General features: G+C 49.4%; 1 long non-coding RNA gene across 1 annotated transcript; it reads left to right on the forward strand.

Moving 5' to 3' along the window:
- Positions 1–7,387: 7,387 nt before the first annotated feature.
- On the forward strand, positions 7,388–11,560 carry LOC144246977 (uncharacterized). Its single transcript, XR_013340692.1, has 3 exons — positions 7,388–7,443; positions 8,624–8,761; positions 11,435–11,560. It is a non-coding gene; the product is annotated as an uncharacterized LOC144246977 (long non-coding RNA).
- Positions 11,561–11,848: the final 288 nt, after the last annotated feature.

The raw sequence follows: 11,848 nt of genomic DNA on the forward strand, positions 1-11,848 counted from the left end.
AAAGAGCAATGCCATCAGAGCAGTACGAGCTGCAGCTCCAGAACAACATCCTCCATCCCAAGGGAGATCCCTCCTGGCCAGTTGCCAAGCTGGACCAGGCAACATCCACGGTGACTGCGTTGCAGCAGGGCCAAACCAAGCTCATCCTGGTGCACAAGAGTATCCTTCCTTGGGAATGCTTCTCCAGCCACCACTCTGTGGCAGGAGACAAGCTTTCCACCCTTGGCAACACAGAAGGATCAAGTTATCCTTATTTGTATCGAGAGTCTGGAAATCAGGAGCTGTGGAAAGCAGCACTGCTGTGAATTCAGTCTCAGCACAGCTGTCTGATGCCTTGGAATGCTTTAACAAATTGAGTTGGTGTCTTGGTTCGACAAGACAGGAGTCTGTGAAAGAGGGCAAAGCCTCCTGTGCAATGGAGAAGGCAAACCCGCCCCCCCCCTCCCTCTGAATTACCAGGATCTATAAATTAAAAGGCTCTCAGGCAAAGATATGGGAATGGGAGTAACAATTCTTTACTAGGAGAAAACTAGATAACAATTTAAAAAGGCAAATGCAATTGGTACAAACAAAAACTAGTGATAATGTCCACAACCTGAGGAGTCGGGGTGCTGGTAGTAGTCCGGTGGCAATGATAGCTGCTCCTCTTGCAGTGGCTGATGTATTGCAGCTGCAGTGGTGATCTTTTGAAGGGTATAGTTTTCCTCTGAAGATCTGGTGGCAGTGGGGCCGGTCTTCCTCTGCGCCGGGGTTGCCTCCGAGCTCCGCCGCCGCCGCCTCCCTGTGCTCCGGCTGCTCCGCTGCGAGATCCCGTGAAGAGAGAGAGAGAGCTGCTTCTCTCCCCAAAAAGCTACTCCTTTAAACAATAATAGAGTGCTTGGCTTCCCCCTCTGGGTGGGACCCCTCACAATGGGATGGTGTTACATTTACCAGCCCGGCAGTGAGTCAGTCAATAGTGTATAAACAAACCATTGCCTCTACGGGGCAAACCATTGTCTTTGGGAGAGATAACAAAACCTGCCCAACCTTTCGACAGATGGCAAATAGAATACAAGCTTATCTTACAACCCAGGAGAGTTGGCAAAAGATCACTTAAATCACGTCTGTTCCCCTCAGTCACTGTAGAAATGTATGGGGCTTTATTTAATGTTTACATTACAGTCATTATATTCTCTAGTGAGATCTCTCCAAAGTGCTCGATGTCCTGCAGTGAAGTGGGGAGAACGTTTATTTGCAGTGCACACTTAGCTTTAGAATAGCCAAAGAGGCTTGAGGAGTCCCAGGAGAATGCTGATCTTGGCTCGTGCTGAGCCATGTGTTCCTTTGCTGAGCCGCAGGTATCCGCATGCAGGGGGTGTCCCGGCTGCCCAGCAGCACTGTCTGTGTGGTAGCTCCTGCATATTTGGGTTGGTATTGCTGCAGTCTTCTAGCTGAATCATGCAAGTTCTGGCCTTGTCTCTGTGATTTTCATGCTGTATCTCCATGCTTCCGTTCAGCGTTAGCTTTCACAGAAAAGGAATTTTATTCATAAAAGTAGCTCAATGTGAAATAGGTTTTACGTACTTTCTTTTATCTCTGTAGTCAGCAGTTTAAAATAATGAGTGTTCATCTGCAGAGTGTGGGCACCAGAAGCAAAATGCTTTTCTCCATTGGATGAAGAGGCTGCTGGTTTGTGCTGTTCAATATTTCCTGTTTTGCAGGATTTACAGTTCATCCAGGTGACAGATGGGTCCTGGAAACAGACAGACTTTATGAAATTACAGTTGACGTGTATGATAAATCAAGCAATAAGGTGTATTTATCTGATGTAAGTTGAAATGTTTAGATACTTTTTTTCTGTGACTGTCTCCTAAATCCTGACTTGCTTTGGAATTATTTGAGTGATTTCTTATTTACATTGAGACAGGACAGTGCAAAGCTTGTTATTTCTTGCCTCTTCATTTTTTCCTTTGTTTTGTTGTTACTTTATAAAAATAAAGCACTCTAGGTGATTCATGTGAAGTTATTGGAGTCTGAAGTGCTGTAGAAAAAAAATGGAAGTTGGGCAATGTCTTTTAGGTTGGATGGGGCTTGGAGCAACCTTAAATCACCCAGTGCCACCCCTGCCATGGGCAGGGACACCTTCCACTGTCCCAGGCTGCTCCCAGCCCCAGTGTCCAGCCTGGCCGTGGGCACTGCCAGGGATCCAGGGGCAGCCACAGCTGCTCTGGGCACCTGTGCCAGGGCCTGCCCACCCTCACAGGGAAGAGCTTCTTCCTTAATTCTATATACCAGGTACCAAATACACATAGTTCTTAAACTGCAGAGGAAACGAAATTAAAATAATTCAGTTGCAACAAGAATAAATTTATTGAATTACTGCTTTTGAGAGTATTTGATCTAGGGGAATATAATTTTATTTCCTCATTGTTGCAGAGGATAGATAGATATGATTGTTATTTTAGCTAGCCGGATGTCACTTCTACCCTTGGATGAATCCTGGAGTGAAATGGACTGTTCCATCCCACCCTGCAAAAGATTGTGGTTCATCCCGCACCTCTGTACCTGCCCCTAAAACAGAGTCTGTAACCCCATTGGCTCATGCCTTGTCCCAGCCCACCTGGGAGCCCCTGATAAGGGGGCTCTGAGCGGCCATGCGGCCTCTTGGACTTCCTCCCTCTCTTGGACTTCCTCCCTCTCTTGGACTCCCTCCCTCCCTGGGGCTTCCCCTCTCCTAAACCCTCAGTTTCTCTCTCCCCTCCCCCGTCCTCCTAAGCCCAGCCACGTGCTACGCCTGAGAGCATGAGGCTTGGGCATCCCTGAATTCTCCAATAAACCTCTTCCCCCAAGAGCAAGCTTCAGAGATCTCTGCCTCCCTACACCCCAACCGTGCAAAGGAGCCTACTCTTCCCACAACTGGCGCCCAACGTGAAAGAAAAAGGAATCCACGAATCTCGATACCTTCATGCACGGTAATTACCTGTGATAGCCTCCTCTTCGCTCTGAGCACAGGCTGTCGTTGCTAAGCAACGTAGAAGCCTTATCTCTTTAAAGTTTGCCGAGGCATTTTACCCTCGAGCACCATCGCCTGTGAATAGCCGGCTTTTGGAGCTCTTGGGACTGCCCGAGCAAGGAGCTGTGAGCTGGTGGCACGTGGCCACGTTAAGAGAGCGCACCGAGCACTGCCTAGCACTGCCTGCGCTGGAAGCCCCGAGGGGGGAGGTCTGAAGGTCCCGAGCACGGAAAAGCCGTCCGGAGAGACGCCCGGAGCTCTGAGGGGACCTGTGCAGAGTCCTGAGGAGAGGATCTCTGCTTTAGCGAACTCGAGGTGAGCTACACAGGTCTAAAATATGGGACAATCCCACTCTACTCAAGATAGAGATCTCTACAAACAATTGAACCGTCTTTTACGTAGTCACAACAGTAGTTTGCCTAAGAAAGAGTTAAAATCCCTTTTGGAATGGGTCCTGCCCCACTTCCTTCATGCGGATCGATCAGCCGCCTTTACCAAAGAATTCTGGGACTCAGTAGGTGATAAGCTTTTTATTGAGATTTCCAGGAGAGACGCCGTTGCTTGCAAGTTACTCCCAGCTTTTAGAGCTGTGGCCGAATTGTTCGTTCCACGAAAGCCGGTCCCGGCCATGTGGCCGGCCCACGCGGCTGCTGACGACCGCGCCGCGATCCCCTTCCGCCCCGTCCCACCCCCAACCGCCGTGGCCCCCGCAACCGCCCCCCTGAATGACGTGGTTCCCGCCGCCCCGGCCCCTGCGACCCCCCACCCAACCCCCGCGCCGCGCCGCCGGCCGCCGGCCCCCGCGGCCGCTTCCACCCCTGCCGCTTCCGCCGCGACCGCGACCCCACCCCCAACCGCCGCGGCTGCGCCGGCCCCCGCGACCACCCCCCGCACCCCCCCGATCCCCGCGCTGCGCCGCCTGCCGCCGGGCTCGGCGGCCCCCGCCGCGGCCGCCCCCGCCCCTCCCGCCGCGGCCGCCCCCGCCCCTCCCGACTCCACCGTGACCCCACCCCCGGCCCCCGCGGCCGCCCCGCCCCCCCCACTGGCCGCGGGGCTCGTGCCCGCCCTGGCTCCCCCCGAAAACCCTCTAATAGCAGCGGCTGTTGCTACTTTCGCTGGCTCCTTACAAAGCGCCTTCGCCGCGCTTCTACAAACTCTCAATCCAGCGCTCGCCGCTGCCTTGCTGCCGCTGCCCGCGCCGGGAGAGTGCGTGGCCACGCCCCCAATCCCGGACATGCGACAGGAAGCACCGGGAAGCCCGGTGCGCCCACCCCAGCCCAAGCCCCGGCCGTGGGGGGACACCCCGGGTCCCTGCGCCGCGACCCCGTCACCCCCCACCCCCCGGCAACCCCCCCGCGGAACGTGCCCATCGTCAGCGGGCTCCGGCGGGGCGGCAGACGCGGCCGCCATCTTGGTTCGGCCGGCGGACCACGTGGTGCGCCCCGCGCATGCGCGGTTCGCGGTGCCGCCGGTCCCCGTCGCCTCTGCCGCGCCGCCTGCCACTCCCGCCGCGCCCCGTGCCGAGACCCCACCACCCCCCGCCTCCCGGCAACCCCCCCGCTGTGCGGCCCCAACCCCAGAGAGCTCCGGCGGGGCGGCAGACGCAGCCGCCATCTTGGTTCGGCCGGCGGACCACGTGACGCCCTCCCCGCATGCGCGGTTCGCGGTGTCCCCGGTCCGGCCAGTTCCTGCCGCCTCTGCCCCGCCGCCGATGGAGCCTGCTGATCCCCACGCCGCCCGTGCCGCGATGTGCGATCAACCAGAACCCCCGAGCTCAGCAGCGGCGCCGGCAGGACCCCCGGAGCCGCCAGAAGGAGCCCCACCGCCGCTGCCGGGGAATTTCGAGTCGCTTCCGGGTTTGCCGCTAAAGCCCTCCGTGCCGGGTGCCCGCCCAGAACTCCAACCAGCCGCGCAACAAGTAGTTCTCGTCACCCCACCGCCTCCCCTGCAGCCCCTGGATGCCCCCACTTCCTCTCCTAGGCTGCATCCACATTACACAGCTGCAGCCTCATCCTCGGTGTGTCCTTCCACACGTGCCCGTTCCTCCTTGATGGCTTTGCTTACGGACGCCTCTCCTCCTGCCCCTCTGCCCCAGCTATTGGCAGCTACTGCATCTAATTCACAGCTTAGCATGCAGCCAGGGAAAGAGGAACAGCACCTGGCAGCTGCTTTGACGAGTACAGGATCCACAGAGAACTGTGCTACCCCTACCAATACCACCCCTGCTGCCTCAGTTTCCCAGGATGCTCAGGGGAGCATTGATAGCCTCCAACTGATAGACAGGCATATATCCAAGCCTCACAGTCCCAGAGAGTGGACAGCTGTCCCATCTCTGGACGAGAGAGAATTCCTAGTAGCGGCAGGAGATAGTAGCTTCCCTTTCTCCTATTGTTACCAGCTGTTAGGGGGTACCATAGAAAAGACATCTAAAGCCCTAAAAAGCAGCTTATTAAAACAGAAGAGGGGAATATATAAGGCTACACCCCAAAATTGGTTCAGCAAAGCCCCATACGCATACAATCTTTCAAATTGCTGTATAGGACAGCCTGACATGCCCATTTACAGACACTTTCTGAACAACAAAAAAGTAAAAATAAAAGTCTTGATCAAGACCTCAGTCACAGGACAAATAGAAAGCCCATGCAACCTTGTAACGTGGGAGAGAGGGTTTGCTTGTGTCTCTACAGGTGAAGGACTCAGATGGATCCCGGCAAAGAATGTAAGGCCTTACCATACACCGAAATCTGGCAGTGCCCTCACCAATGGCAGTGACTTTGCAGGTGCAAACCAAGAAGCAAGCGCTCAGATTTGAACTGTGCTAAGACGAGATGAAAACTACCTGCCAGAAACAATTCAAGACTATGGACATTTATTTTCACATGCATGTTAATTTTGTACCCTTGTTGTTACATTTGTTCTCTTATTTCAAATTTTTGTATTGAGATTTCACCTATAGGTTAACCAAAGACAAATGCCTGGGTAACTCTGGCCAAGACTGCAAGCTCTGATACCATATCTCTAACTGATACAAAGCTCTAATAGACTTTTTCAACCTAGTCAATTATAGAACCTTCCTCAAAAGATTTTAATAACACTACCTCAGTTAAATTCTTCCATTAGACTAAAGCAGTCAAAAGGTTAAAATGCTCAATCAGTAAAGAAATAAATGCCACCTCAATTTCAATTAATAATCTAGCTAAACAGTTTATCTGAAGGTTTGAGCTCTGCATCTTGGCTGAAGGAACTCTGTAAAGTAAGCTTGATTGTTTTAAGAGTAATAAGTATAGTTTCAGTACCAATATGTTATATACCCCAAGTTGTGCAAAAATAGTAATTAAGTCTGTATTTACCTTTTCAAAAGTTTAACGAAAAAGGGCAATTGTTGCAGAGGATAGATAGATATGATTGTTATTTTAGCTAGCCGGATGTCACTTCTACCCTTGGATGAATCCTGGAGTGAAATGGACTGTTCCATCCCACCCTGCAAAAGATTGTGGTTCATCCCGCACCTCTGTACCTGCCCCTAAAACAGAGTCTGTAACCCCATTGGCCCATGCCTTGTCCCAGCCCACCTGGGAGCCCCTGATAAGGGGGCTCTGAGCGGCCATGCGGCCTCTTGGACTTCCTCCCTCTCTTGGACTTCCTCCCTCTCTTGGACTTCCTCCCGCTCTTGGATTTCCTCCCTCTCTTGGACTCCCTCCCTCCCTGGGGCTTCCCCTCTCCTAAACCCTCAGTTTCTCTCTCCCCTCCCCCGTCCTCCTAAGCCCAGCCACGTGCTACGCCTGAGAGCATGAGGCTTGGGCATCCCTGAATTCTCCAATAAACTTCTTCCCCCAAGAGCAAGCTTCAGAGATCTCTGCCTCCCTACACCCCAACCGTGCAAAGGAGCCTACTCTTCCCACACCTCATAATTGCTTTTTGGGATACAGATCTGAGTTTGAGCTAGAGCTTAGTAGTGTGCCTTTGGGACAGTATATTCATGTGTTCTTTTATGTTGAAGAAGGAAAAAATTAGAAAAATACTGTAAAATATGAATTACTTAGTGGTATAAATATAGGTACTTTCATGTTAAATTACATTTAGCATGAAATTTAAAAAGAAACTTTCTGCGGAGTTAATGTCTCTAAAGGTAACATCTTACTGAAAGACTGAAACTTCCACAGGGAGAGTTCTAATCAGTTTCAGCAGCATGTCTTTGAACTGTGTGATTAAACATTTGCTTACTGACTTCTTGTTGTATGTTTAGGGCTTTCTGTCCCCCACTGATGTCAGTCACCTGTGGCAATTTCTATTTCATGTTTTGGTTTTAGAAGATCCGAATTTCTACAGAGCTGTCCGGAGAACACTTTGAGGTGCTGCAGTCCTCTCTGAATGGGTCCTGTCATTGTGTGAGGGCTGTAAAGGCAGGTCAGACCACGATTGATGCTGCACTGACATCAGTTGTTGACCGGGTGCGTCTGTGTGAAAACTCCTCTGCTTCACTGGTAGGACTAAAAATAATTGAGCTGTGCAGTAGTGACTTCCTGGCAAAAGGAAACCTAAGAATGACATGGGTCTGAGCTGTCTTTGAACAGATTAAGAACCAAATTCTAAAATCCTTTCTTCATGAAAACTGCCAATTGAGTCAAAAGAGGATTTGCTTACATTAAAGACTGTGGGATTTTGCTCCCGAGCCTGTGGCAAACTCCTGTTAGGGCAGTGGTGCACAGCACTGATTTCTTTTCTTGTGGCAGATCCTTGTGCTGGGCAAGGGGCCTCTCACAGGCTGAGGGAATTTTACACTTTATTGTGGTAGGATCATCACTCATACCCTGACCTTGTTCTGCAGTCAGTTACATTGGGGAAGTTTGCTGTCAGTTGGGAAGTGCCCTTAAACTCTGGAATGACAATTTGCCAAATGTATCAGCCTGCACATTTCTCCAAATTACTATTCATTTACTTTCTGCTGGTTGGGCAGGCTGCTGAATGTATGGCTAACTAGGGCACGTGGTGTGGAAGTGAATTGCTTTTGCTTGAAAATTCAACACTTCAACCCATTTGCTGTAAAATCAATTTAGTGATTCCTTGGGCAGGATTTAGCAGCTCCTTCAATGTGATACACCTCAGTCATTTTGTGTGTCAGAGATGTTCTCTTCAGTGGAAGAGCATCCCTTGAGAGTTGTTTTTCCCTCAGAAGTGCAGTAACAGTGTGTTGTGCCAGAGGGTTGGAGCACTGCAGTGACAGCAGAGCTGTGAAGGCCAATGTTTGGGAGGGAGGACTGAGCAAGGGCTCTTTCAGGCTGAATTTTGTACACAGTGGGATGAGCAAAGAGTAAATATAGGTGTTGAGCCTCCAGATTGGTTCTCCAAGTGAGGTCTCAAAATAGGAGCAATGAAAGAGTATCTTTTTTCTTGCCTTTTACATTAATGTGGGCACCTGGATCTTCATAACAATAGCACTCCTTTAGTACAGTGGCACACCTTGCTGCCAGGAGCTATTTGCTCACTGGGAGCTCTGCTCATAAGTGGTCCTAAATAGTTTTCCTTCCTCTCTGATGTGCTTTCAAGAACATGTCTGTACCTAAGGACTAAACATTAACTCTGGGAAGCTCTGTGATGCCATTTATAACACCGTGGTTTTGCACTTTGCAGGATGGAGGTGTTCACACCTTACCAGTTCCAGTGAGAAACCAGCAGGATGTGGAGATCCATGTTCCAATATTGCTTGTACCCAGCATTCTGATGTTTCCTTGGCAGGCAAAAGCAGGAGTCTACCAGTACACCATCCAGGTATGCCAAAGAAGTACCCAGCTGCAGGGTGTGTAACTCAGGCAGGCACACTGAGGCCTGACACCACTGAGCTAGGGCTGACTGTGGATACTTCAGGCACAGTGGCATCCAAAATGTAACTTGCAGGAACTTCATGGGACGTTAGTTACAGGAGTTGATATGCAGTTTTAAAAAAGCACCAAGAAACCAACAAACATAAAAACCCCACTGACTTGTACCTCTTGTCTTCCCTTCCTCTCTCCCTCATGCATGCACCACGCACCTGTGCCTGGAATGGTTTGGAATTCCAGGAGCATCCTACATGCAAAGATCCACAGCAATCATTAGAGGCTGCCCTTTGCTGGCAAGGATGGGAAATATGAATGGGAGTGTGAAGTGACTACAAAGAAGGGCATGACAAGATTAATTTGCAGCACTCTGCCAGCCTTGGACATCAGTATTCCTCAGTGGCCACACACCTTGTGCTCCTAATACAAAGTTCCAGGGAGGCAAAGGCCCCAGCTTATTTACAGAAGGGATGATTCCATATTTACTAAGTGTGTCTTTGCTCCCAAGCTGTCAGTTATTCCTTTTGCTTCATGAAACAAATGGTTTGTATGCCAGTATCCAGTATCTCCAGTCTAAGTAGGGAAAAGAAAGTTGTGCTTTCTCAGCCCAGACTCTTATCTCAGGCCAGTGATACCCAGACCCTGCACTCAGGTGTTGGATGCACAACTCCTACCTCTCCCTTTTAGCATAAAGTGGTGCTCAGTGTTGGATCTGTATTAAGTAAACTATAAGCAAATAGGCAGCAGGACACTTGGTGCCAGGCTCTCCTCCCAGGTAACAAGGGATAGGATGAGAGGAAACATCCTCATGTTTAGCTTGGATATTAGACAATTTTTTTTCACAGGAAGAGTTGTCAAGCCATGGCACAGGCTGCCCAGGGCAGTGGTGGAGTCACGAGCCCTGGAAGGGCTCAAAAATTATGGGGTATGGGACCTGAAGACATGGTTCAGTGGTGGACTTGATAATCTCAGAGGTCTTTTAGAGCCTTACTGATTCAGTGACTCCATGGAGAGAATCAATCTCACAGGATTAAATTGCATTCTCCAGTGTGAGTCTAAGGGCAGCTACACTGAGTTAAGCCCTGCATAACTCGACTTGTCTGTTCTGTGGGATTGGTTTGGTTTACTTCATGCTATTCCTGACCATACCAGCAGAGTGTGGCAAAAATTCTTAGTACTAAGTCTGCATTTGCAGTACTTCATAATTCTGCTGGAATTTTCCCAGTAAAGGAAAGGAAATGTGGTTTTGTTTCCTACGTCTTTCACAGTTCTATTCTCACCTTATCTTGCAAATATAATGAAGTATTTCACTAGAGAACATTCCTTCATGGTACTGCAATAATTGTCTTACTTTACTCTGATGTTCTTCTATAAAAACATAGAAACTTTTTTCTCCCAAGATTTAAATTTTGCTGAAACTGAGACCTTTCTTCTGGTCTATAGATTCCACAAGACACGTGGTCGACAGCATACACACAGCTCAACTGTTCCTGCCTCTCCATCAGAGTTTGCCTCCCACTGCATAGCTTCAGTCAGGCTATTTCAAATGGGTGAATAAAGTTTTTCTGAAAATAAATTGAAAGGGATTTTTGGATCTAGCCAAATTCTGTTTATAGCTGAAGTAACTCCCTCCAGATGGTACCAGAATGCCTGGCAGGTTTTCCTTTGGCAGCTGTCTGGTTTGTTGGGGGTTGCTTTGTTCATCTTTGTGCCAATGAGATGGTTTCTGTTGCCTTCCTTTGGCACAGGCATGAGAGGTGCAGAGCAGCTGTGCGAGGTGGGCACGTGGAGGTTCCTGGGGAGGGCACTGCTCCCAGGTAGCAGTGTGGAGCTCCTGCCAGGCTCTGGCTAATGGTGAAGCTGCATGGGAAGCTGCTTTACCCTTCCTCTCTCTCCTCAGTGCATACTGACTGTCAGAGACAGAAAGTGTAGTGACCTGTCTGGGGTTTATGGCAGGGACCTGAGACTTCATAGTCATTAAGACTATGCTCATCCCCCTGTTTCAACTGAAACACCTTTACAAATATGCTGAGCCCTTGGATTCTTTCAGCCTTTCTCACCACATCCCATGCATCTCCTGTAACACACCTCTGCCTGTTTATTTGTCTGTGTCCTTCTGTAATCAGATTGTGCATGTGCTCTGAGAAAGGAAGATGGGAAGATGGGAAATGACCCTCCTCTTAATTTTCTTTTTTTTTTCTCTTTCCCTGGTAAAAATTACTAGCTAAGCTCCTGTATAATTTAGACTTGTTTGTTTTCCACACTGTCCCTCTAGAGAAGATTTATCACCTTGTTCATTTTTAATTATGAAATTGGTTAAAGGAAATGCTGAGGAAGTAAAAGAAATTAAAACAATATACATTTTAAAATAGCTCCAGTGTTCACCCGTGTTTTACTCTGATGGAACTTTTGACATTTGTTTTGGTGTGTGAAAGAAGCCGAATATAAAACGAAAGGTAGAAATCTTCTCATCTCTCTATTGCTTTTTAAGTTCTGAGGTGTTATTTTATTTGTATGTCCTATTCTCAGTGCACTCCTGGTTTTCACGCAAGATATCCAAAGCTGTGGAATGTGAAAACCATGTCCTTGATTAAATGTTTGCAAGATTTTTCCCTCTGTATTTCAGGCTCAGGGTGGAAGTGGCAACTTCAGCTGGTCCTCTTCTAACCAGGCAGTAGCCACAGTGACAGTCACAGGAGTGATGAGCACGGGAAGTGATGCTGGGGTCAGCATTATTCGGGCGTTTGACGTGCGGAATCCGCTGCTTTATGGCGAAATGAAGGCAAGAGATTCATTGTTCAGTGCTTGTTCTTGAATGTGGCTTTTGGAAACAGCAAAGGCACTGAGAATGCCATAGGCAATCCCCTTCCACTTCCTGCCCTGTGGCAGGTTAAGTGATTCCTTTCAGTTTGTGCTTTAGGGAATCCAGCACTGTCCAGTGCATTAACCTGACTCCCATTTTTGCCCCTTCCTGATTTCCTTGGCAAACCTTTTTCCCTGTTGGAAGTTTTAAGTGCAAGAATGAAATGGTAATTAACTC

Source organism: Lonchura striata, chromosome 12 (genome assembly GCF_046129695.1).
Source record: "Lonchura striata isolate bLonStr1 chromosome 12, bLonStr1.mat, whole genome shotgun sequence".
NCBI lineage: Eukaryota > Metazoa > Chordata > Aves > Passeriformes > Estrildidae > Lonchura > Lonchura striata.